At 48.9% G+C, this 21,130-nt stretch overlaps 1 protein-coding gene across 1 annotated transcript in view; it reads right to left on the reverse strand.

The window, feature by feature from the left end:
• Blimp-1 (PR domain zinc finger protein 1) overlaps positions 1-14,705 on the reverse strand; it is a 178,648-nt gene extending 163,943 nt beyond the window's left edge. Inside the window, exon 1 of the mRNA XM_050171683.3 lies at positions 14,158-14,705. The gene's annotated coding sequence lies outside the window, so the exon portion shown is untranslated. The remainder of the gene's footprint in view (positions 1-14,157) is intronic.
• Positions 14,706-21,130: the final 6,425 nt, after the last annotated feature.

Consider the following 21,130-nt stretch of genomic DNA (forward strand, 5'->3'; position numbering starts at 1 on the left):
CCTAATGCGAAATTTGAGCGCAGCTCTATACGTGTTTTCATTTCGCGACATAGGGGCTGGCGCGGACAAACTGTCTCGCGCGGCACGTTGAAAACAGGGCGAACTGTGGTGCGACTGCCTGGCTAATCGGGAGATTGCGAGAGGTGGCGCGTGGGTGACGCGCGGGCGCGATACCCAGCAGCCGCCGCAAACGGAGCTCCGCTCACGCAGCGCTTTGTTTCCATATGTCTGACGCGCGCTGCTCTGGTGTCATCTCGCATAGCACCCGTCGCCGCAGAGCAAGTCCTGCGCGGCACTATAGACGCTTTTCTACTCACGCCTTCGCCATACCGTTCTCCTCCACTTTCTGCCTCACGGTTCCGCTGCCTCCTCCTCTCCTCCGCTTTCCTTCTCGCGCTCTCTTCGCTATCGCCGTCTTTCATACCCCGCAAGCGGGCTGTGGGGATACCGAGATGGTGCATTTTAGAGCGCAGCTATTAGGCGCCAATTCCTGCGTTGAACGTCGGCGTGCCTCGTAACCGAGCGAATGAGCAAAGCGAAAAATAAGATAGCGCGCGCGGACCGCGTTCGCCCTTTCATTCGCTCTTAGATTAATTCATCCTTCGCTGCGCACTATTGTCCTGTTGTTCCACTTACCTTTAAAAGAAAACGCTCTTTTACGAGTCCTGGGGTTTTGCGTGCCAAAACCAGGATTCGATTATGAGGCACGCCGTAGTGAAGGGCTCTGGATTAATTTTGACCGCGAGGTGATATTTAACGTGCTCCGTATGCACGGGACACGGGTATCTTCGCATTTCGCCCCCATCGAAATGCGGCCACCGCGGCCGGGATGTGATGCCGGGATCTCGTGCTCAGCAGCGCAACAGCATAGCTGCTAATTGGTCGCCACGGCGGGTACGCTCTTTTGTGCATTGAAGCACAAGAGTAACTGGAACGCCCATGTATTTCGTCCTACACGTTGGGAAACAATATCTCGAAACTGGTGTCATTCTGGAAATTAATTTCAAGCGTATACACATTGCAAGCTCACCGGCTACAATTCGTAAATTGCGATATGTGCCGTAATGTTATTATGAAGATAAGTGAGTTTTTTGTTAATTAGTTGCATATGTGCTTCGATTTCTCGTGCTATATTAAAAATGTCCACGCCTCTTCGAATAGTTAAGCTCAAGGACGAATAATTACGCAATCTACCACAGGCGATATCTAAAAATTTCATGAAACTTAAAATGATCACTCCGAAGATTCCAGGGCCGTATACATGGGTCGTGCTACCGAACCGTGGCGAATTGCGATAATGCGCGCAACTATATGGACAGGCGCAATTCTCGCCATTCCAAGGTCCGAACAGATCTTTGGGTGGGCAAGGACGCTTTGAAAAATGCGATGCTAATTAATTTTTTTTTCTTCTTTTTCTTGTTTCCTTAGGAAAGGCCGCGTGTGATCGACCAACCAACAGCTCACAAGTTCCCTCAGGCCTCACGAGTAAGGCCGTAAGCGTTAACGAATGCGCTGTCGCGCTTGTGATCATCGCCGTAAGATGCGATTCGACTTACCTCAGCGTCGCATGACTTGACGCTTGTCCAAAACGCTACAGCTACTCTTTAATGTAGCATCCCGCTTTGTTGTGGCAGCTACTGGCGATGAGAAGCGCTTATAACCTTGCAGCTGCGCTTCAAGCTCATGCGTGTGTATGTCTGTGTAGGTTTCTTTATGCGAAGGCTTCTTCCCGCTTGTTCGTGCGCGCAGTAGAGGTCGAATGCTAATCTAGAGTATACCGAGGTTACGCTGCTCGGACTACTCATCGTAGCACCCGCGGGTCATGGCGAGTTATTTATCTCTTCGATCCTGATCTGCTATTGAGAGAAGCGAGGTTTCTTCGAAAGCCGCGGCAGATGCGTAAGGTTTCTTCTTTTCTTTAATAGATTCTCTCTCTCCTCGCTTGCAAGAAACAGCAATACTGCTCTAGTATTTGCCTTTTTCATTTGTTCGCCTGGCTTGTTGTCTTTTTATTATTATCTCGTATCTGTCATTTCGTTACACAGTGTCTGTGTAGCCAATAAGGCGCCAGATAATGTCTGTCAGGCAGACACGTTTCACTGCTGTTACGTACTATAGCTGCCAGTGTGCAGTACGAGTAACGCATATTCTTCCCTACCTAAGACCCCATCATTAAAATATTTGCGAGCCGCTTAATAGGCTGTGGCAATTCAGGGTCACGTATAATATAGGACTGCAATATACAGGATGACGGCAGCGTCGCTGCAGCAGAGTAGAGACGTCTTCCCAAGCTCAAGGCGAAATCGGAAGACACCCACGCTTTTAGCCGTCAGCTGTTGTACTCCGACTCGGTATTATGGATCTACGAGGCTACAAAAAGCAGAAATTTAGCACTGCCGTAAGGAACCGGACTCGGTTTTGCAGGACACATTTAGCGTGATCTATCTATCTATCTATCTATCTATCTATCTATCTATCTATCTATCTATCTATCTATCTATCTATCTATCTATCTATCTATCTATCTATCTATCTATCTATCTATCTATCTATCTATCTATCTATCTATCTATCTATCTATCTATCTATCTATCTATCTATCTATCTATCTATCTATCTATCTATCTATCTATCTATCTATCTATCTATCTATCTATCTATCTATCTATCTAGTATACGGCTCTCTGTATTCTTGCAACGTTGGCAATAATGGCCGGGGCTCAGAGAGAGATTGAGAAGGAGAGAAGGAAATAAAGGAAATGAACGACGGTTAGGCAGACGCACATCCGGTTTGCTACCCTGCACTGGGGTAAAGGGATAAAAGGATGAAAAAAGAGGGAAAGAAAGGGGCAGAGAAAGACAGGGTATGCTATAGTTACGCGAAATCATAAAGGCGCAGTGCAAGCAGTCTATATGCACGGTCACAAAGACCTGCCGACTTGGGGTGCTGTAGCAATGTACCCGTTGCTTCCTGCGTCAAAATCATGACGCGCACGGCCGCAGTCCGAAGATCTTCGTTCCAAAAAACGATTTTGAGTCCGTCCAGCCAGACTCGGACATTCGTAAACGTCGAGCATTTGCGCTGGCTTGCTGGCTGCCCACGACTTCCAGATGGCACACTAGCTATTACGCGCTTGCACTGCGCAACGCGGCAGGATAATGGGGCTCTCCTTTTTTCACGGTATTACGTTAAAGACCCTAAGGGGGTATTACGTAAGGGATGAGATAGCAAAAAAATTAATATAACAATTACTGTTCACTTCGTCACAATGTGTGGAGTGAGGTAACTTTTCTTTCTTCCGTAAAGGTAGTTGAACTGGCGCAATATCGCAAGCACTGTCGTTCCAGTACCTGGCTGCGAAAAAAAAGAAAAATTCGTTCGCTCCTAGGTGGCGCGGCCGGCAGGCTTCATCTTCCGTCACGTGCACGGCCTTGTCTACCGACCGAACGCCCTTCGGTTCGACTTCCACGTTCTCGACCCGTTCATCGCGCGGCCCCGGCACTCCACAGTCTTCCGCACCGTCGCGGGTCGGTGTCAAACTCTAAAGCAGGCTGCTTAGAGCCTTCACAGAGAGTGCGCAGAACAGAGCAATAAAAGAAAAAGAGGATGTGGGGGAGGGGGGGGGGGGGTCAAAGGAAGACAACGCGAAGAAGAAAACGGCATCGCATCGTGTCTCGGACGGTCGTTCACCTGGTCGCATACGCGGGGGGGGGGAGCTTTCTGCCCCCCCCCCCTTCTTGACGACGTTGCGACGCGCTAGCGCGACGTTTGGGCAGCGGGCGCAGCGTCGCCGGAGATCGTCACTGCGTTTTGCGCGTCTTCGTCGGGTAGTGCCGCCCCCCCCCCCCCCCTTCCCCACCTATGCTTCTCGCTCGCTTCCCTCGCACTCTCTCTCCCTCTCTGTCTCTCCACACTCCTTGTATAAACCCCTCTCCTATTCCATGCCCGCTTTATTGTTTTTGGTGGCCGTGCGAGGATTTCGGCGAGCTTTGTTTTGCGCCGCCGCCCACACACACACACGCACGCGCGCTTCTCTCGCGCTCAGGGAGAGACGAGAGCGCGAACGCGTAATAATGACGTGCCATCCTCCTCCTCGCCACCCTTGAGTCTTAAACGATGCCGAGCGCGGGCCCTTTTGCGCCGTTCCGCTCGCTTTGTGCCCTGGCCATGAAAAAAAAACAACAACAACAGAGAGAGAGATAGTTGAAGAAGAAAAAGAGCGAATGAGCGAAATAACGATGAAGAAGAGACAGAGGAGGAAGGAGGTGAGGGCGGCTGCGGGAGTACGCTGCTTTTGTTGAAATCGTTTCCTGAAACCTTCCTTCTTTGAGTAACGCGCCGCGTCGTCTTCATTTTCTGCGCTTCTTACTTCTTCGGGATCTTCTTGATCTTCTTCGCGACCTCTTCCCCCGCCTCGCTCATCTGTTGTGAGACGATGAACGAAGCCGCCCGACGCTATGCGGAAGAGCGCCAGAGGTGGCTGCCGTTCCGTCGTCTCCGCCACCTTCTTCCGAAGTACGTTACCTGCGTCCCTGTCTCGCCTTTTTTTCTCGTTCGTGACAGACGCGGGACGCAGATAGGTTACTTCGAAGAATAAGGCTTGTCCTGCAGATTTCAGTTCTTGCACCTGTCATCAGCTTGCTTGCGCGGGCCCACTGGCGCAGCTATAAAGAAAGGAGGGGAGCTAAAAATTTACTTCATTACTGACTTCTTCTTAAACTTTGGGGTTAGGTACGTACTATAGGACTTGCGTTATTTGTCAGCAGTGGTAATGTTCCTTTTATAGTTATTTGCTTGTTTCAACACGAATGGAAAAAAAATTGAACTGGTGTAGTGAAATATATATATCTATATATATATATCCCCTCTGTGCACAGTTTGAACTGTACCTCGGTCAAACGCGGGTGGTGTCTCATACGTCCAGGTGAGAAGTAGTGAGTAGTGTTCGGCAAAATCACTCATGGAAGAAAGTGTCGAGTGCATGTATGTTATAGCTAAGTTTTGAACGATATAAGGGGACAGAGGGGGGTGGCAGAGGGGGGGGGGGAGGCTAAACATCAGCACCCATGCTGTCTTGAAAATGCTGCCACAATTTTCCACGTTCACGAAAAGACTGAAATTACCTAACCATGCTGGCATCTGTTTCTGGAAAAATAAAACGAGACGTTTGGTTCAATTTCTTTGCCTCCTTCGATTCCTCGTCGTTTCTCTCGTTCTCATTCCTTTCGTTATTTGTTTTCTTTTTCTTTCTTCTGTTCTTTTGCTTTTTATGCAACCATGTGTTGACTGTCGAAAAAGAAAGACTTGCCTCTCGCGCACCCCGAGGATGAGATCACCAGATCACCAGTTCCAGTTGTCAGAAAGTAGCGGTGTGCAAGCAGCGAGCGGTTGTGGCGAAATAGCGAACGCCTGAAAAGCGCCGGTGTGCGCAGGGACCGAGTCCTGTACCGCAGCGCCATCTCTCGGCGTACGCCGGCACTAGAGCGCCGCCCGCTTCCGAAGGTTAAGGTCGCTGCAGGCGCATAACTGGAACTGGTTCTCCTTCCCCGCTCGGGGCGCCCGCGGCATTGTTCGCATACTTCCGCACTGCACCACTTGGGTCGCACGAAGCCCGGATGACGACGACAGCGCCATTCAACAGCGCTTGCGTGCTTCAGAGTTCAGTTATTGCTGAACCGGCTGGCAGCGGCCTCTGCCGTTATGCATTGCGACACGCTATAGCGTGCCGTTGACGGCTTGTCGATTTGTTGGTCACCACTATGCCTGCCCCGGAGCCGCCTTAATTTCATCGCGCGCGCTTCGTTTGCCTAGCTGCGCACGCGCACAGAACGCTTGGCGGGTGTAGTGATGGTAACGTAAAAGCAGTCACGTTACGCTATAGCGTTACACCAGAACGCTTTAGAATATTGTTGCCTCTTTACAGCCGTCATTACCAGTCGAACCTCAAGACGACAAAACTCTAGGAGCAATTTTTTTTTTAATGTCCTCTAGGTTGTCACCCAACAGTTAATCGGCGGTCTCGCGTACTCTTCCTTATTTAACGTTCCGCGCTCGCTATTTTCTTGTCAGGAACGCCGCGTCACTTTGATACGCTCATGCCGTTTTCGTGACCTGGAAGTATCGGGAGCGCAGACTCGGGAAAATGGATGATAATTATCGTTGGGGGGGGGGGGGGGACAAGATGGGCCTTAATTAAAGGGCGTCAACCGTCTTAAAGTGAACTGCACGAACTGTTAGCAACGCGTCGCACATGTGCAGGTAGTACTCGTCAGGTGTGGCAACATTAGATGCCCAGCGGTTCATACCGTTCAGAAGGTATGAAAGTAGCGTCACCGTGCACTTAGAAACCGCTTAAGCCAACCGGGCGCACGCTGGCTCTATTGCCCCACCCATACACGCGTGGTACGCAGCAGCGAGGTATTTGTACCGTTATAGCGGTAAGGCCGATCAAACAGTGTCGCTACGCCGTGCAAAGATGCGGAAGTCCGATTTAAGGCCAGTTTGCTATTTCAGAAGTTTGAAATTCCAAGTCCAGGGGGCGATAAGGACTCCCTTCAAGCCATCCTTGAGTGGCTTTTCACTCCACCTTCCATCACGTCTATTGCGTCAATCAGTCAATCAATCAATCAATCAATAAACCAATCAATCAATCAATCAATAATCTTGGAGCAGTTCACACGCTTTCGTGATTACCTACGGGCTCTCGCCTTCGCTGTTCGCTTCATCCGCACGTAAGGGGTGATTGATTTCTTTTTAGACGTTGTTAGCTTGCACTGTTTGAATCACCTACCTAAGCGTCATGTGGTCACTGTCCGATTCGACGACGGCGTTCTCGCCAATCAGAAATCGGCCGCGATTGGCCGGCGCCTTGGACGCCATGTTGTAGGCTTTGACGATCGGCCAATTCGCGGACGTTAGCAGTTCAAGGAACGTCACCACCCTTGAGTTTGGTGCATTCGACCGCTAATTAGTCGAAGCGGGTCCCATTTTTTGTGAGAAATTGCTGAGTGGACTAATCTGGACAGGAGCGAATTGTATAATAAAGTCTGATATGCCTAGAATTGTCTAACGCACATGTGACGACTGCTTATACTCTCATTCTACGTTAACGCGTTACCGCGTATTTCATAATCCGTGACGCAGATACATCCCGAAAACCGAGTGTGAAGCAATTATAGATATGCCTGATGTTGTCGTTACTGTGCTGCATACCACCTTGTCGCGAGTTGTGAATCAGAAAGGAGGATTAATAAGTGATTGCGGAGTTCATATTCTGGTGCTCAAATTCTCGCTCTTGTAAATTTTATTTGACAGACTGAAAATTGACCCCGTGTATCGGCGAATTCGACGTTTATTTATTTCCCCCTTTCTCTTTTAGCTAGCTTTCTCTGGAGAACAATCATGCATTGCAGTGTAGATAGACTTGGATGGAATACCTCTTAATGTCTTTGCACTTCGACACACAGTGTTGTACATGAGAACGCAGAAATTCTTGTAGGATAGTACTGCAGGGACAGGACTCCGCATAGTATCGGGTAAAGAGGAATCGCCAAATATATACGAAATGCAGCGTTCCCCAAACGGTGGGTCGCGAATCCGAGGGTGGGGACCCGAGTTGCGGGATTGATCTGTGAATCATGGGAGAGCCTGGTGATTTGGAATGATTGCACAAGGAACGAGTTTAATTAGACATCTTTTGAAAACTACAGAAATACAATAGCTAAAACTGAAGCCGTAAATGCCGACTGCAGCGTCTCAACAGCGAGCGGTCGTTCCAAATGGCACTCGCTTTTGTTTCCTTTCAACATCGGTACCCTTGCGCCAACTGCTTTACTGTCATCTTTGTCGTCGCCATCATTGTCCGGATCATCATCAGCAGCAGCAGCAGCCCATTTCACGTCCACAGTAGGCGAAGGCGTCCCTCAGCGTCAGCCGTGTCCATCCTATGGCTGCAAGTTTCCTAATCTGGTCATACCACCTAAATATTTACCGCCCAATGCTTGATTTTTTATTCACTCCGCGTTCATTCTGTCACATGCTGCGTGTAACATGATGTGTCCAATTCTATTCATTTCTCCTAATATGAACTAGAACATAAACTCACTGGCTAACCTCCTTGTCTTTCCTTCCCTTTTGTATCTCTCTCTCTCTCTCTCTACACCCGTTTGCCCAGGAATGCATGGTACCTTCTTCTTGCTTCTTAACATCTGCTGGAAGAGACCCCGGCTCCGTGAATTGTGAAGTGTTGGAGGGTTGTGAACTGAGATTGTTGGTACTTGTGAATACTAGAGAACAAGCGCCAAAAAAGACACCTAAGATTAGGTAATATCCGCACGTGTCCTCTTATCGAAAGCTCTGTCCGCAAGTGTTTACGTTATAATGTCAACTTTAACACTTTGTGTTGATGCACGTGCGTTGAGATTGAACAGACTATTATCGTTATTTGATTTGAAAAGATATACACACGTGACACGAAAGGGTAAGCTAGAGGCAGGCTGGCAACTGGCACCGGAAGGGGCTCAACGCCTTCCTGCTCTCCAGCAAGGAGGAGAAAGAAACATAGAAATGGGAATGGGAAAAGGAGGAGGAAAGAGCAAAGAAAGAGCGAGATGACATATCTCGGGGAATAAAGCAAAACACACAGCACAGGTCACACGCAGTAGGGCCAGTCACTGCAGGTCACGCTACTAAAGAATGTTACAAAAGAAGTAGTATCTGCAGGTCTTGTCATTTGAAAAAAAAAATTACAGACGTGAAACTAATTTAGTTACTTCAAGAAAAGTAAGAACAGACTCCACAGCATCTCGACTACACGCATCGAATATACAGCTTTATGCTATATAGTAAATGAAGAACAATATAATGAATAACGTATCAAGAAGAATATAATCACAGGCTGTGGTTTTTCAGCGGCGATCTTGTATTTAATACGCAAACTTTTTTTTTCGCGCGTAACCTCAGGTACGTAATACACCCTGTATATGCATGCCCCGCAAAACACTTCTTCGACGGGCGGCATGTTTGCCTGGCGCGCACCACGCAACCCCATTTGACGCGACCGTCTGGCCCGACCGACGGGCGCCCCCGTCTAGTCCATCCGTGTGGCCGTCTTTGTGCTCTTCCGCGGCGGGTCGTCTCCCGAAGTGTCGGGACGCGCCCACAAGTTACCGTGCCCTGCGGCGCCCCTGAAGGAAGACCGCGCTCTTCCATTGTGCGCACCGCCGACCCAGACGGTCGCTCCGGTGCTCCAATGCACGTGCTCGCGTCCGCAGACGCGCACAACAATGCGCCACGTCATCACTCATATATACACATCGAAGCATGCAGCCGTGCTCGCGCCTCCTTCGAGCCAACCCGCTCTTTCTCCTCTTCCTCGTCGTCGTCTCTCAACCACCTCCTCATCAACGGAACCTCCTCTTCATGCTCGATGCGCAGTATGTTTATAGGTTGTGCACGTACTTGTGAACTATACATTGAAGATGAACGTCCGCTGAGTCGTGCGCAATGGGGACACAACAAAACGACGTCGGCTCTCGTGGGAAGTGTACAGGTTGCCGGGAAGCTTCAGATGAGATGCTGACTTCAATGAAAAGCCGGAGGTGCTTGCCTTGGCCGACGGCTATAGTCTTCTATAGGGTGCGAAATGTGATGCACGCAGAGATCGGAAAGAAAGAGGACAACGCGGGACTCGCGAATTGAATAACGGTCGGCAGAATAATTCGGCAGCGGTTTGGAAACGGCACTCGTGCCCGGCTATTTCCGTCAGCCAGCGACGATGTTGCAGGGCACAAGATTTACTTTATAGCTGCATTACTATCTCACTACTGACTACAGTCAGGCTGTGCCATCTTTCTATATCATCATCGTCACATTATATACGTCCACTGCATAACGAAGGACTCAGTGATCTCCGATTGCCCCTGCATTATTCGATTAGCTGACCTCATGCTATGCCTCCGAATTTCCGCATTAAACCACATCACCCAATTTTATGCCATTCTCAACTGCACTTCCCTTTCTTTGGCACCTAACCTGCAGCTCTAATAGACCATTGAGCTAGAGGAATTACATACTAGAGCAAGAGGAATTACTTAAGAGCATGGAGTCGAATTCGCGAAGGCCCTCTTTCGTAATAATATTTTGTTGTATTGGACGGCTTCCATTGCTAATACGAGTTACACGTTAGTGATTTTTGACTGGAGGGTGTCTGTCCTTACGAACTATTTTAGCGTACGAAGTGTCTTGTGAATCCGGGTCATTGTTCCGACTATAAGCCACAAGAAAGCAAGCAACCTTGGGTTGCTTGCGCTTGCAACTATGAAGAAACCTAAGGCTGCTTGCATGCCTATGTCCGCCTGTCTTACACAACTACAAGCAACCAAAGGCAGCTTGCAGTTGCCATGTATCACGCTTTGCTTTAAGAAGCAGAGCGAAATGACAAATCAAGAAAAAGCCTCAGCATAAAATAAGACTGAACTTTAAAAGGCAGGATGTGGTGGTGGTGGTGAATTGTAGCAACAGGCGGGTTTAGCCTGGCGATCAAGGCCGGCAATTGCTCCTCCCGAGCGTCTCGCACAATACCTCAAGTTCGCATCAACCTACAAACTTGCGCGAAGAATCTAACGGTCGCACGCATCGCCAGGAACCTGCATGAAGTCGTATCAGGTGGGTTCAGACTTTCGCATACTTAAATCCGGAGCGCCCTAGCTTTGCCTTCGATGGAAAGATACCATCGGTGTTTATCTGTTGTGTGTCGGAAACATTCGCTTGCACCCAACATGGAGTCAGGCCAAGAAGCAGGCACGCATGCGCGCTGACAACGAAGGACTCTCGAAGGTTTCGACGGCGTCAACTCGACCACTGAGCTTTGTTACGTCACAAGGAGGTCACGCGATAAGAAGTGCGCGGCGCGATGCCTGCTTCAGCTCGCTGCACTCTGAACTTGAGGTGAACGCGAACCTGGCCGACCGCTGGCACTTTTGTAATATACGAGTTCCACCCAGCAGCGCTGGTCTACACTACATAGATACAGTTTACCTCGCGAGGTATCCGCGATACCACCGGTTTGTGCTGCGTTGCACACATAACGTAGAAGCCGCCCGAACCGCGTTCGACAGTTGATCGACCCCGACGCAGATCACGCGGAGGGTCGGTAATTAATAAAACCGAGGCTGCTCCATTCAGGAGCGTACACTACATGGGAGAGAAATAACCCCGGACGAGTCGCCGAGAGAGACCGACCGCGATGATTGCCAAAGCTGATAACGGCCTTGCCTTCGCTGTTCGTTATCTCACCGTTTAGTCTACGTATACTCGGCGGAGCTGTAACCTTCTATTTCAGACCCGTGAGCCTTCGAGCACAAGGTGAGACGTCGCCTTTGCGAAGGTGAACTCGGTGTCCCCCCCTTTTTTTTTTACCTCGTTTCAAGGAGCCGTCGTTCGTTGCCAAAAAATGCTTCGATCTCGTTCGTTTATGCTATGTTTAAGTGTGGCCGCCGAAACGTGTATTACACCTACGAAGGCGAATGGCTTCAAAAACACGCGACTGCTGATGCTGGCCGACTATTGGCTGCTGTCACATTTGCGAACAGAGCTCACTTAATCTCCAGATGGCGGTCGTCGATGTCATTGTAGACTTTCTATCTAGCATCTAGGTTACCGAGGCAGGGTCGAACGTTGGAACTTATACACTGGTTTTATCTGTAACTTGCACGAAGCATTGGATAAGGAACGTGGCTGTTATGTAACCATAAGCGAGGCCGATCGGTTCTTGGCTTCTTTTTTTACTACACCGTTGATTCACGCAAAATCTATAATGCCGATAGTTCGATCCCCAACTAACACAGGTCAATGTCACTGTTACGTAACTGACAGCGATATCGTTGACTAGCTGTGTGCGTTTACTGCATAAAGTCGGTTCAGAGCTAACCAATGAGGCCTATCGTTTGACGCCTAACGCCAATCAACGCTCTCGTTACTTAATCGCCACTGTGATGCCGGTGGCTCAAAGGCCGGCGCCAAATAAAATGAGTAGTACCGTGTTTTGCCGAGCTCAGTTTATCAGTGGCGTAATCAACTTGGATGCTTGCGCACGAGGGTCCTCAGTGATAACACCTTCTGTGAGCGATACGGACGGCTCGTTGTGTACGTTTACTATAAGCGGCCGATTCAGAGAAAACATAAGGTCGATTGTTCGAGGCTAGACGTCATTCAACGCATCTGTCTCGTGTTCCGTCATACTCGCATCTGTCGTGGATTCACCGGATTACACGGGATGCACAAGCTTAGTACTGCACTGACTACTTACAAATGACGTTAATATTCAAATTAAATTCAGGGGCTTCACGTACGTGCCAAAACAGAGTGATGTTCTTCGGTATCGTTCACTGGAAAACCTTCATCACGTATTCTTTCTCTCTTAGAGGCAGAGCGCGGACTGAGACGTCATAATTCTTCACACTTCAGTAATATTAAGCTGATTAATAATATGGTTCAAAAATAACATCAAAGAAAGAAAAAAAAGTGAAAACATTGATTCTGCTCGCTTTCATCTCACTCGAAATATTTTCGCCAGTATTCCTCTCACGTCGGTATAACACCAATCCTCCCTCATTTCTAGACTGTTGCATAATAGGAGCGCTGGGGGGTTTTTGGAGTGCTAGAGGCCGTCAGACGCTCGGAGCTCTTCTTGAGTCACATGGTGTGACTAAGTTTCGAGCTCTTCGCGGGCTTCCATATGCAGACGGGAGAATCGGTGTCCCGGCAGCTGGATGGTCTGCTTTGCGCTGGCGTAGTTGAACGGTGACTCGAAGCAGGAGTACGAGGCCTGATGGCCACTCTCGTGCATTGAAAATACCCCTGTGTCATCTAGCGGAAACATCAGCCCTCTATAGGAGCGTCGAGACACGTTCGTTTGAATGTAAAACAAGAAAAGAAAGAAAAACGTCCATAGCGAAAGATTGGAGAAGAAAGACGGGAAAGGTTTCCCGTCCATCGCGAATGAAAGGAGAGGTCCCTATCACTGGTCGCGAACAGGTTACATTTCGACACAGATAAATACTGACAGAATAGGACGACGCAGGTGCAGATTGTAGAGCGTGAAGCGTGACGTCAGCAGGTTGCGCGGTAAAAGTCAGCGCCGGTTGTCATTTTTTTTTCTCTGAATTCATTCTTTCTAAACTTTGGAATATAAAAAAAATAAAGAAAAAGAGAGGAAAGGAGAGAATGCTCGAAAACATCCGCTAGGGAGTACAATTCTTTGATTTAAGTAACCGTATACCTTTTCTAGATTATTACAGAAACATAAAAGTTCGCTATCTTGGAAGCTGCGCGCGTGACAAAATGACCTTTTACTATGGGACGTAGGTTGAATTCGCTTAAGCAGGATTACCACTTATAGCAAAAGTTTCACGGATTCCTCTTGAAACCCCGATCTGAAGACGTCTCATCTGTAGCGATACCTGTGTGAAGGTTGGGTCTAATAGATCCAGTATGCAGCGTACACAGGTGAAGCAACTAACAACTACAGGTAAAACGAGAATAAAGAAAGGCACTAGCAACTGTGCCTTTGCTACTCATAGTCATTCCATCAAGCTGTTCTGCGTGCGCGTGGTGGCCACCTGTTGACTCCCACGAGCAAAACTAGGTCGACAGCAGTCAATGCAGTACTCAACATCGCTGAATTCCGCCGAATTTCAGTGAAATTAGTTGATTCCATTGATAAGAGAATGGCGGAAACTGTGACAACTGCCGCTACCTTGAAGTCATTCATACACCTCATGTCATTCTCAACACAACGGATACCACTGTTTCCGCGAAATAACAACACTGCGGTGATAGCCACACATGCCCACTCACTTGCCGACTTAACAAAATAATTTTCCCGAACTAAGCTGCCGAATACAAGTGACCGCTTCGCTCAAAGCCAAGGGGCACGTCCGCTCAGCAAGTTCATCTTGCAAAGGAAAGATGTCATCACCTATAAACAGCTGTGTTGCGCGGTGAAGCCGAAGCACAAATGAATATTTTGCGGGATTGTGTGTTGGCGTATGCGTTCGCAGTGGCGTTGGGCTACCTGACATTAATACCAATTGTTTTGAAAGGATAACGCACTTCGAGATTTCTAAATGAAGAATGAAAGAAAGGAACCAACTTACCGAATAGCTCAGGTTTCCAGCTTGGCATCCATAGGCGAAAGGTCCACGCGCTCACTCGCTGCCACAGTCATCAATCCAATCGATCCACCCTGCCAAATCTCTTCACACTCACGCACTCACACACTCAGCACAAAGTAAAATAAAATTAGGCAGTGGAGGGAATAAAATGTGACAAAAAAAAGAAGGAGGAGGAAGCGGGGTTAAATCCAAGCACGCACCCAGGCACACACACCCGAAACTCGGCGAAAAACCGCTGTCACTTCATCCTGGTTGGGGCCGGGCCTCGGGTTCGAGCACCAGTCACCACAGATCCGCTTCGACCCGCTCCTAGCACACGGGAAAAACACAAGTCACTGGTTCCCCCTTTCGCAGTTGAGAAAATTCGTCTCGGGACGCCGTTCACTTCACACACGCATGGAATTTTCGCGTCGATCCGCTTTCTTTGTTTTTTGTTTTTCCGAGCCTAGTCCGACGTCCAAACCCTCCGAAACCGAAACGACGACGACGAGGACGCACCGCACACCTCCACGCGCGTGGACCCAGATTCGTTCAAAACGCTGCCACCATCACGAATTTGTTTAAGTACTCCCGCTCGGAGCGCGCGCTTGGCTCGCTTCCTTCCGCGCGAGAGGGGGGGGGGGACGTGGGGGAGTTCGCGGTACCAGCCTTCCACCGGCGCCCCGTCTGGGCCAATGGCGAGCGCCGGAACTCCTCCCACGTCATCGAGCGCTCGCCTCCTCGCCCAATCGGTGGCGCCCGTGGCCCCCTGACCGCACCTGCTCATCTTCCGGAGCAATCTCGCCAAGGCGCACGAGCGCAAGCGCCCCCCCCCCCCCCCCCCCCGGAACGATCCGGGAGGAAGTACGGCCGTTCTCTTCCTTCCTTCGTTTCTTCCTTCCTCCATTCCTTCTTAAGTCTGCTCTGTCGCGCTCGCTCAATCCCCCGTCCCTTTTTCCTCTCTCGTCAGTGCGGGGTTTAGAACCGTACCCTTCTGTCTATCCTCACTTCCTCCCCCCCTTCCCGTTCTTCTGCTGCTCACCTTTCTCTCTCTCTCTTTCTTTCAGTGTTGTGCGCTTCGCTCCGTGACTTCCTCGTTTCGGAGCGTCCCCTTCCGTTCGTTCGGTTTTCTCTTTCCTTTTTTTTTCGTGATTGCGCTCGCTCGCCTCACTCCTCTCTCTCGCTTTGATTTCTTTCTCTGGAGTAGTGTGTCACAAGTGCCAAGCCTTGGCCTTCACTCGTTCACCCTCCTGCCCTTGCTGAGGCCCAGGCGGAGGCCGGAAAAGAAAGAGTTTGCCCGCCGAATGGAAAACAAGAAAACGAAGCTACGCGAGTCTTCGGTCTGTGTTTGTTTGCATTTTTTGTTTCGGTGAAGGGCTGCATATCCATATTGTGTGCCGGGCGATGGCGGAGGGATGCCTGCATGACAATCGCGTTTCTTAAAGAGAAGTAAAAGCGGGAGAGGGCGGTCAGTTTGTAATGCCAAGCTCAGTGTCAAGTTAGCTCAGTCTGGGAATAATCACCACGCTGTCATTTAGCTAGAACAATGTAGGCTTGGAGTGCCAGCGCCTATGAAAAGCTGAATCGTTGTGGGCGCCGGACTGCCTTTCAGTTTTATCGTAGTTTGCCTCAGAAGATAGCTTTATCCGCTTGATTAGTTTCTCCTTGCGTGAAAAAAGCGGTTGCGTAATACGTCTGTGGCTATAATTCAGTATTTCGCAAGACCAGTTGAGAAGCCTCGAGTTTGATGGAATTAACCTTAAACGTTTCAGCTTTAGATGGTGGATGACGGAGTTCAATGAAGTCGGCCTGATCGTTGAAAACACAAGTCATTTCTTGCCTATCAGTAGTAAACAAAGCGATTGATTTCTTGAACAGAGTAGCTGTCTGGGATCTGTCAAAGTACTTTGGTAGGGAAGTGTTATCAGTACGAATTTATGGAACAGCGCGGTAGACTGGCTTCACAGCCTGTACATCATTGCTTTCTTTTCCGCAGTAATTTAGTGTAATGCAGTGAAGCTAAGATTTCGTTCTAGACACGAGTGACAATTTGTATGAGTGACAGCAGTGACAAAACTTGTCATGAAAGAAAAAAAAACGAAGTTTTAATAATGCCATTTGAACGTATCTTGAGGTTTCCAAAAATGGTAAGAAACGTCGCATTGCCCGGTGATTGCACGCGTGATAATCTGAGGAAATATAGAATCTTTGCGTCTTTCTAAAAGAATATCGCCAATATCGCTCCTTGAACAGCTGGTTTAGTTAGGTCGGAATTAACCCCTTTCTTTGCTTTAAGATGTCTGCAGTTTATAATAAAGCCAGCCATATTGCAAAAGTTTTCTGTGAACAGGCGTGAAGTCGCTTTAAGAGCCTCGTCGAGACTGGCGGACACTTGTTGCTTGAAGTATCGTCAGAGCATGAATTCCTTAATTTCTCGGCTCCCTGTCTTATTCTCTGCGTATCTCATCGAGCCGTATTTCTGCTGTCTGAAGTTGTCCACTTCATAATGTCGTGTCGTTATACATCGTACTTAGCTGGGTCATTGCAAGCTATTTAATAACTCCGTCTTTCACATTCGATGTACAGCCAAATGTCGTTATAACGAAATAATGAATATAACGAAGTAAATGAAATTTCCTTTGAAATCCCCATATGCATTCACATAAGTAGAAGCAATAATGTATATAACTAAGTAATGAATATACCGAAGTAATTTTGACTCCCACTTCAACTTTGTTATAACGAGGTTTTACGGTATATTCAAGAGGTGTAAACGAGAGAGATAAACCAAAGCAGGGAGGTTAAATGGTCTTCGGCCAATTTGCTACTCTATACGGAAGAGGAGGAGTGAAAGAGAGACGACGAGATTTCATGCTATGCTACGTTATCTTAAGTTCAGTGAGGCACACTCAAGTCTTGCTTTCAGGAATTGGAGGTTTTTGAGAGCTACAGTACCCCCTCCCTTTTCATATTATTTTATTTATTCTCCTTTCAAAGCCCATCTCTTTCCAGGATTGCTTCTTTTCTCCATTACACTGCGGAGGGAGAGAAAATTTTAAAATTTGGCTCTTAAGCGACTTGTTTCTTCAAAATGTCGGCAGTTTTACACCAGAATAACATTTTCTTTTCATCCCACTCACTCACTGGCGTCCATCAAACGTTATACCCGGCCGCACTTATATTGCTCCGGCTTCCCATCTACGCGAGAAAACTGTATGCTCTCCCGCCGAAACGAAATCAACAAACGTCTAAATCAACTATACCCAGTGAAAAAGAAAGACAACAACAACAGAAACATCAGCAGAGACGTTTCTGAGGGTCGAGTCTAAAAAACGCGAGCAGAGGGCGGCGCAGTAGAGCGGCCCGCGTGCCCAGTGACCCAGTGACTGCCGCGTCGGCGAAAAGAAAAAAAGCAAAAAAGAAGCATAGAGAATCAGCAAACGCCGGTGGCCCCGGCGAGGCCAGGCGGGCGCCGGGACACACCGTCCCGCTATAGTATAACGTTACAGCAGCGCCACACTCTCGCAGCTCTCTCTGCACGAGCGGCGGGCAGCCCGAGCATCCGCTAGGGAAGAGGAGGAGGACACCAGCGCGCCGCGTATGGCGGGGGGATGCTGCACATACCGTACGTATACACGCACGCATGCCACCATCATCACCACCCCGTTCACCGCCGGCGCTTCTCTGCTGCTGCCTGCCTGCCGGCTTCTCTCCTTCCTCGCCGATTCTCCGCATCCTCTCCATCTGTTGGCCTCTCGTTCGCTGGCGGCGGACGCATCGCTCTCTGGGTCCGCAGTGACCGTGCGAGCCGGAGACGTCGCCGCGCCGGCTGCCGCATTTTCCCCTTTCTTTTTTTTTTTTCGGCAGTTCGGGGATGGCGCGGGTTGAACCAGGAACCGCCGCCATCGCAGCTCGTCGTTGCTGCTGCCTGTAGTGCAGTATAGTGGCCCGCAGCGGCTGCAGCTCCTCTCCTGTCGAAGCCCCGTGCGCGGTTGCCTCTCCTTCGGCGCGTGCTTGCTTTGCTTGCTTGCTCGCTCGCGTGCAGTTGCGGCCAGCGTTTCCGCAGCCTATTCTATCTACCTACTTGCCTCTCTCTCTCTCTCTCCCTGCTTCTGGGCTTTTGTATTTTGTCGCAGACGGCGCGCCCACTTAGCCTGGTTACGAAACTCTCGTTTTGGGCGGACCTGGTGGTTCCTCTGCCGTGATGCCAGCGCAGGTGCTCGAGTGTCTGAAGGAGTGAGTGTAGGTAGGAAAAACGGGCGGGGGGGAGGGGGGGGAGGGAAGTATGTCGTACAGTCGTCGGTAGCCACTCGAAGGATGGGAAATGCGTGCGATCTACAATGGTTCCTGAGCGAAAAAAAAAGTTAAATAACAAAATAAACAGAAAGAAACTTGGTGCGTCCTTCATCTCGGCTAATGGGACGGGTTTTCTTCGTCTCGCGTCGAGGAGGAAGAGGACAGAAAATTTGAAGCGAACGCAGATTGGTCCAAAGTTCTGTTAAATACAGTGGAAGTCGACTCGTGGGATAGATAGAAAACCGGCCAGATGCAGTCAAAATTTCGTTTCGAGTCTGCATTCTTCTTTTCTCTTTTTTGCATCGTCACCTTGCTCGAACTATACCGCTGCCTGCAGCGAGTGGCGCAAATGTAAAAGAAAAAAAAACTAACGATGCGGATATGTGAGCAGCGCGTTCGTTTAGGTGAAAGAGGATGGAGAGCTCCCGGATGCTGCAATAATGACCGAAAGCAAAATTTGCAGTCGTATCCACAGGCACCTGAAACGATGCGCATGCTATAAGCAGTGCTTAAAACCTTAGTTTGTGTTTCGTCACCTCGTAGCATTGCAAATAGAATGTAGGCCATTTTGCGCCAATCTTGATTTAGAAAAACATACGAACAACTTTGAGGCGCACTTCCCTTTCTGCACATCCGAGTACTTGTGATAGTTTGGTGATTCATTTTACAGGCACGCAGGTTTGAAGCTACAGAGCGTACTAAGTGCCCAGTTACGCCGCCATCACGCGTCGCTTCGTCAAGTATATTAAACGATGTGTTCCCCTTTGTTATCACTCGCGCTTCGTTCAGACGTGATAGAGCTCGTCGCATTATCATGGACGCTTAGTTTATAGTGAAGGGCTTCACTCGCCACAGACGCTTTTTCATGGCTACGTCTTCCACCAAGGTTTCCGTGGATACCAGACAAGAATAGGAATCGGATCAGCCTATGCATACGCTTCAGTTAGCGCATGAAATGGAAAGTTAACATCCAGCCATCTTGTAGCACGAAGCTACAAAGGAAACCCATAAGGGTTTCACAGAAAGGAAGCTTCGAAGGTGAAGAAAAATTCATCTTGGTCCGGAGATCGAACCCGGACCAGGACGATAGTAGCTTCTATTCTACAAGTCGTATGGATGTTGACTTTCCTTTTCACGAACCTCCCTCTACTTTGCGGACTTCTGCAGAACCGATTTGCTATATCCAGATTAAGCGTTCGAAATTGGGCGTGCTTCTGCTTCGTTATTATAAGAATGTAAGGAGATTGGTGACGCGTTAAATTTCACTTGGTCTTATAGGTAATTCAGTGTCGAAAGGCAGTCTTTGTTTGACAACATTGCAAAGAAAAAAAAGTCGTTCCACGTGGGTTTGTGCAACAGCGTTCCGCCAAGGACCGAGGATGGTGCGAATAGAGTTCTCACGCCTTCTATATATGCTCGCATATCTATGAGACACTGATCTGATGTACGCATGGAACTACGTTTCTGAACAGAGGAAAAATACACGTGGGCGAAGCAATTTCCGGCCCAGGCTGCAAAGCTGGTAGCAAGCTCCTTAGCCAAGCAACCACGAAATAATTGAGAAATATGTGAAGAATTCAGTCATCCATTAAAACACGTATACAAATTGATGCAGTTGCCGCAGTGAATCGGAATTTTCCTCTTCCTTTATATTTCCTCGTGACTAAAACGCCCTTTGTTTCGGTCTTCGCTGTTTCCTTATTTTGAATATCATGCTTATACTATTGTCTTGCTGAATAAGCATGTTATGGCAACGTCTGCCACTAAATCCGCTGTGTAACTTCACAGCTTGAACACAACTGAATCACCGCGATATTTTAGCTACAGGAGATACACATTCTATAACCTTCTAAAAGAATCATAAAACTTATAATCAGATTCGTAGCTTCTGCCTTCATATAGTTTGATTCTGATGTCACGCATATATGGCGAAGGTGCAGTGCAAGCTACACTTCTTCCTTAAACACACTTCAGGGCTCAGCTAGATTTTCTCACTATAAATAAATGAATTCCCGATTGCGTGATGACAGCAGTCTAAAGAAAGAAAGAAAGAAAGAAAGAAAGAAAGAAGGCAGTTTTCATGAACAGACACAACCTTTGACCACCTCAATCTGTGGTATAGATCAATGCACCTTCGCGTCTAAGCAAGCCAGTCGAAGACGCGACATCACGGAGGAACAACATGCCGTGCGAATCTCTATTTCTCATCATCTGCGGCGAAGTGCATCACGGTAAAGAAAGAAAGGAAGGAAGGAAGAAAGACCCAGCCGCCCAACCAAGGAACGACCACCACCACCACCACTGCCCCGAAAACAAGCCGCACGAAAGCGCGCGCCGGAAACACAAAACTCGTCCTCACACCAAGCGCGGCGCAGCACCCGCTCCCTTTTATTTCTCTTTCGATCGTCGTGATCAAGCGCGGCCGCTACGTACAGTTATGCGCGAGACTCACGACGACTACCCCGCGACGCGCGCCTTCACCTCCGCGCGGCGGCAAAGTCCATCGGCGAGAAAGAAAGGAGCGAAGATGGCCAGCGGAAGGGGCTACGACTCTACGGTCTCCTCTTCCTCATCTATACAGCACCTTCTCTCAACCGAGCGTTGTTAGCACCGCGCGCGCCTCTGCCGCGTGGAAAGTGCGCGAGGCGCCAGGAGAAGGCTGTTGCGGCGCGTTCCATAA

The sequence above is a fragment of the Dermacentor andersoni genome, chromosome 6 (assembly GCF_023375885.2).
Source record: "Dermacentor andersoni chromosome 6, qqDerAnde1_hic_scaffold, whole genome shotgun sequence".
In the NCBI taxonomy this organism is placed as follows: domain Eukaryota; kingdom Metazoa; phylum Arthropoda; class Arachnida; order Ixodida; family Ixodidae; genus Dermacentor; species Dermacentor andersoni.